The sequence below is a fragment of the Nicotiana tabacum genome, chromosome 5, assembly GCF_000715075.1.
Source record: "Nicotiana tabacum cultivar K326 chromosome 5, ASM71507v2, whole genome shotgun sequence".
Classification (NCBI taxonomy): Eukaryota; Viridiplantae; Streptophyta; class Magnoliopsida; order Solanales; family Solanaceae; genus Nicotiana; species Nicotiana tabacum.
In genome coordinates this window covers 165,774,515-165,780,539 of record NC_134084.1, presented here as the reverse complement: position 1 = coordinate 165,780,539, position 6,025 = coordinate 165,774,515, and the positions used below count along the sequence as shown (strand labels likewise).

The window sequence follows — 6,025 nt, the reverse complement described above, 5'->3', positions numbered from 1 at the left end:
ACGAAAGGAGATGTCCCTTGAAGATCTCATTGTTCGATTGAGAATCGAAAAGGACAATAAAGCTGCTGAAAGGAGAGGCCGTGGAAATTCAACAATAATGGGAGCAAATATTGTTGAAGATAACAAAAAGAGAAAGAAGGTTTCTGGTCCGAAATACAACCGAAGCAAGAAGCGGTTAAGTGGAAACTGCTACAACTGTAGGAAAACCGGACACAAATCTACGGCGTGTCGTGCTCGGAAGAAAGACAAGCAAAGGGGTCAAGCAAACATGGTAGAAAAGCATGATGATATTGATGACTTGTGCGCCATGCTTTCTGAATGCAACCTGGTAGGAAACCCAAAGGAGTGGTGGATTGATTTTGGAGCCACTCGCCATGTTTGTGCTGTGAGGGAAGCATTTTCTACATATGCTTCTGCTGGACCCGAAGAGACGCTCTCTATGGGAAATGCTGCTACAGCAAAAATTGAAGGATACAGTAAGATATTTCTCAAGATGACTTTTGGCAAGGTCATGACTTTGAACAACGTCCTTCATGTTCCTGAGATTAGAAAGAACTTAGTCTCTACTGGACTTCTTGTAAAGCACAGTTTCAAGTGCGTTTTTGTATCTGACAAGGTAGTGATTAATAAGAATGAAATGTTTGTAGGAAAAGGTTACCTTACTGTGGGCCTTTTCAAGCTGAATGTAATAGTTGTTGAAACTAATAATAAAACTTCAGCTTCTTCTTACTTACTTGAGTCAAATGATTTATGGCATGTACGTTTGGGTCATATCAATTATAAAACCTTGCGAAAAATGATTAACTTGGAAGTATTGCCTAAGTTTGAATGCGAAAAATCAAAATGTCAAATATGTGTGGAATCTAAGTATGTTAAATATCCTTATAAGTCGGTTGAAAGGAATTCAAATCCTTTAGACTTAATTCACACAGATATTTGTGACATGAAATCAATACCATCTCGCGGTGGAAAGAAGTATTTCATAACTTTTATTGACGACAGTACTCGATATTGCTATGTTTACTTACTTAATAGTAAAGATGAAGCAATAGACGCATTCAAGCAATACAAAAATGAAGTTGAAACGCAACTTAACAAGAAAATCAAAATGATAAGAAGTGATAGGGGTGGTGAATATGAATCTCCTTTTGAACAAATATGTTTAGAATATGGAATTATTCATCAAACAACAATCCCTTACACGCCCCAATCCAATGGGATTGCGGAAAGAAAGAATCGTTCATTAAAGGAGATGATGAACGCATTGTTGATAAGTTCTGGATTGCCACAGAACTTGTGGGGGGAAGCTGTTCTTACGGCTAGCTGAATACTAAATCGAGTACCTCATAGCAAAACACAATCCATTCCATATGAAAAATGGAAAGGAAGGAAGCCCAACTTGAATTATTTTAAAGTGTGGGGGTGTTTAACAAAAGTACAAGTTCCTAAACCCAAAAGGGTAAAAATAGGACCGAAAACAGTTGTTGTATTTTCATAGGATATGCGACCAATAGTAAATCATATCGATTTCTGGTTCATAAATCAGAAAATCCTGACATTCATAATAATACGGTTATAGAATCAGATAATGTTGAGTTCTTTGAAAATATATATCCGTATAAAAAGGAATGTGAGTTATTTGGTGAAGGATCTAAACGACCTCGGGAAGAAACAAAAGAAAGTACATTTTATCAGGAGGATCCAAGAAGTAGTAAACGTCAAAGAACGTCTACTTCGTTTGGACCAGATTTTGTGACTTTCTTATTGGAAAATGAGCCTCGAACATTTAAAGAAGCTATGTCTTCTTCGGAATCATTGTTCTGGAAAGAGGCAGTCAATAGTGAAATAGAATCCATATTGAAAAACCATACATGAGAATTGGTTGATCTTCCTCCTGGAAACAAACCTTTGGGGTGTAAATGGATTTTTAAAAGAAAAATGAAAGATGATGGTACTATTGATAAATTTAAAGCAAGACTTGTTGTCAAAGGGTATAGACAACGAGAAGGTCTTGACTACTTTGATACATATTCTCCAGTGACGAGAACTACATCCATACGAATGCTAGTAGCTTTAGCTGCAGTTTATGGTCTTGAAATTCATCAAATGGACGTAAAGACAGCCTTCTTAAATGGAGATTTGGAGGAAGAAATTTACATGGAACAACCTGAAGGGTTTGTAGTTCCAAGTAAAGAAAAAAAGGTATGTAGACTTGTTAAGTCCTTCTACAGACTAAAACAAGCACCCAAACAATGGCATGCGAAATTTGACCAAACAATGTTGTCAAATGGTTTTAAGATAAATGAATGTGATAAATGTGTGTACATTAAAAATGTTCCAAATCACATAGTCATTGTTTGCCTATATGTGGATGATATGCTGATAATGAGTAATAACATTGCCAACATAAATGCTACTAAGCGTATGCTAACTAGCAAGTTTGATATGAAGGACTTGGGAATTGCAGATTTAATTCTGGGGATTAAGATCCAAAAGACTCCTCAAGGCCTGGCATTGTCACAATCTCATTATATTAAGACAGTACTTGAAAAATTCAAGCACTTAGGCTTTAAAGTTACAAAAGACTCCAATTGACGTGAATCTTGCATTAGCAAAGAACAAAGGCCAAAGCATATCACAATTGGATTATGCTCGTGTATTGGGATGCTTAATGTACATCATGAATTGTACACGACCAGATATAGCTTGTGCTATAAGTAAACTGAGTCGATACACGAGCAATCTAGGTCAATCTCACTGGATGACAATGAAACGAGTTTTGGGATATTTAGAACATACCCAAAACTTTGATTTGCACTATAGTAAATATCCTGCGGTGATTGAAGGATATTGTGATGCAAATTGGATCACCGGTTCAACTGATTCGAAGTCCACAAGTGGATATGTATTCACTATTGGTGGAGGAGCGGTATCTTGGAAGTCGTCCAAACAAACATGTATTGCCCGCTCTACAATGGAGGCTGAGTTCATAGCCTTAGATAAAGCCGGTGAAGAAGCTGAATGGCTCCAGAATTTCTTGGAAGACATTCCATTTTGGCCCAAACCGTTGGCACCAATATGCATACATTGTGATAGCCAAGCAGCAATTGGAAGGGCTGGGAGCGTTATGTATAACGGTAAATCTCGTCATATACGACGAAGACATAAAACCGTTAGGCAACTACTCTCTAGAGGAATTATCACAATTGACTATGTAAGGTCAAGTGATAATATGTCGGATCCACTTACAAAAGGCCTAACTAGAGAGGTAGTTGAGAAATCATCGGGGGGAATGGGACTATGGCCGAGAACAAGTCATTGTGGAGGTAACTCTACCTAGAAGACTGGAGATCCCAAGATCTAGGTTCAAGGAGATCAAACAAAGTCATTAATGACTGTTCAACATTGTCAACAAAAAGTTTTAGTCCATTCTCATGATGAGACAATGTTCAGTACCAAGGATAAAACATTAAGGCTTTTTAATAATTTCTAAATTTGATACATGGTATATCAAATAGTGTATCTACGGGATGACACATTTAGGAATCACCTATGTAAGTGTGAAGTGTTAGCCGCTTCAAGGAGAATTTTGCAAGGCCAATTCTCTACGCACTTATGAAACCAGGCAGTGTTCATGGCTGAAACGAACATAACAATGAGAACCAAAGATGGTTAAGGGATTGATTGTGTGACTTATGGTTGTCTAGGTATACACTAAAGTTCGACGGTTCAAAGATATCAAATCTACCGATTGACCGAGTATATCCGACATAAGTTCACTACGGAAAGTTCAAAGGGAAACCTACTTATCCAGATGCAATTAATCCTTGCTTGCAAATCACACAAGTTTTTCATGCATACTTCCGTGATATAGCCATTCCCCATTCATGTGGGGGATTGTTGAGTTTCTTTTTAATATAGAAAGATATTAAAAAGAGGGTGAATGAGAAATGGAGGGAAATGAAAATTTTGAGTAAAATTTTAAGTTTCCCTCTCTTTTTAATGAGACATTGTCCCTCATTGGTAGAGGAAAAGGAGTTTGGTGGGTTTATATACAAATTCACTTCATGTAGCTCTTAAAGAGTTAGGAAGAAGGCAAGTCTTGCGCCGTCGTTGTCGCTCGCTCGCTCGGCTCGGCTTCGGCTACGGCTACGGCTTCGGCTTCAGATTTGGATTTGGTCAAATGATCGATTGATTGATTAATTTTTTGGACCAAATTTATTTGTTAATAGTGAATATTAACGTAATATTATCCGTGTTTGTAATGGATGTTTTCCAATCCGTGAATATTGATGAGCAAGTGCTCATTCCACCATTAGTAGTGCTCCAGCCACCATTGCCATATTGATTGTTCCATTAGTAAACAGCCTGGTGCTCTGTCCACCATGGCCGAGTGCTCCACTTCATGAGTGGCAGCGGGTCCATTTTTAGCAGCTAATTGCACTATAAATAAAGGGTGCAAGCAGCCTGTTGAAGAAATACTGAAAACTTGAGAGCAATTGATCTTCTCTTCACCGAAAACTCAACGTTAGCTATACTTTGCACTCCTTCCTCTCAGATTTTCCATACGAATTTCTGACTTCTCCTCCCTTGTTCTGCATTGTTTTAAACTACCAAGAAAGCAACAGTAAGTGTGATTTGCTGCCGAACTTTGTGTTCGCTGAAACATTGGGGTTTGAAGTACCGCTACACCAGTGTGTAATTCGTTCTCTCCTGGGAGGAAATAATCCATAACCTTGGGTACTAGGAGGGGATTAAATTCCTTAAGGAAACACTGTGAATTCAGTGGGCTCGAATTAATTTGTGTTTCATTTATATCATTTATATTTACGTTAATAAGCTAATGTTTTAATTTCCATAATCATTATTTTACAAATACAGGAGGAACAACAATTCCTTTATCAATCCATGTGTCATGACATGTCACCACATAATTAATTCGATACATTAATTTGATTTTCCCAATACATATAACAAAGTTCATTCTTTTTTGGGTGTATAAGTTTTAGGAATATGCATATTTTAAAAGGAAAGAATGTATTTTGTAATTGGAGTGAAACCAGTATGCAAAATCTGTACTTTGTAGTTGCGTTACATGGGTTGTAACATAGGGTGTGAGTGATCTGGTTTGTGAAATAGGATGTCGTTTGCATCTGATACATTAAACTGAGTGGAACCAGTGATACAGGAATAGGAAATTAACCAAATAATTGATGAGAGCAAGCTGATGTAGAGGATATCTTATTAGTGGTGTACTATGTAAATTTGCAGGTAGAACAACAGAAGAAAAAAGATTGTGGAACTTGTGGATGAATCGCCAGCCCCAGCAGTGGTTCTATGAGGTAAATTTGTCCCTTTAATGTATATTTTGATGGTAGTGCAACTTAGTGAGGCTAGTCACATGTTGGAATTACAGCGGGGTCTTCCCGGAGACAAAGAATTCTGATCTATTAAAGAACCCAAGATACATCGATAGTCAGGCGGACAAGCTATATCCTGTCAGAAAAAAACAGCATTAGGTTAAAGTTGCTTCCGAGAAAAGATAATGTCAAGGTTTGGCGTACCTCCTCTTAAACATACAAGTCTTTGTCATTTGGAGTCTGATTGCATTCAGCAAATACTTTGGTCAATACCTTCTCTCTCTCCAAGTATTTCATGTAATCGTCTATCTAATAGTGAATTTCAAAATTGTTGTTTTGTATTGCTCGCAGCAAAATTTCCTGGCAGAGAATAGTGCTAGTATTACCAAGTCCTCAGCATTTAGTCAACATCATAAGTTATGGTAAATATGTAGAATTGTAGTTTCTTTGAAGGTATGTGCTATCTGATGCATCTTTCTGCTGTTAATTGAATTTTTTTCTTCTTATTGCCATTAAAAGCCCAGAAGATTCTCTTATGCCAACAGTTGAGGGGAAAATCACACAGCTCAACCTTGTGGCCCAAGTGAAAACTGCAATGCAAATACCTTCCGCAGTGCCACAGATCTCTCAGTGGCTAGTGATAAGTCACATGGCTTGTCAACTGT

At 37.5% G+C, this 6,025-nt stretch overlaps 1 long non-coding RNA gene across 1 annotated transcript; it reads left to right on the top strand.

Annotated features, from left to right (window-relative positions):
* Nucleotides 1-5,045: 5,045 nt before the first annotated feature.
* Nucleotides 5,046-5,782, top strand: LOC142180669 (uncharacterized). The gene is made up of 3 exons (XR_012709298.1): nucleotides 5,046-5,342; nucleotides 5,417-5,553; nucleotides 5,712-5,782. It is a non-coding gene; the product is annotated as an uncharacterized LOC142180669 (long non-coding RNA).
* Nucleotides 5,783-6,025: the final 243 nt, after the last annotated feature.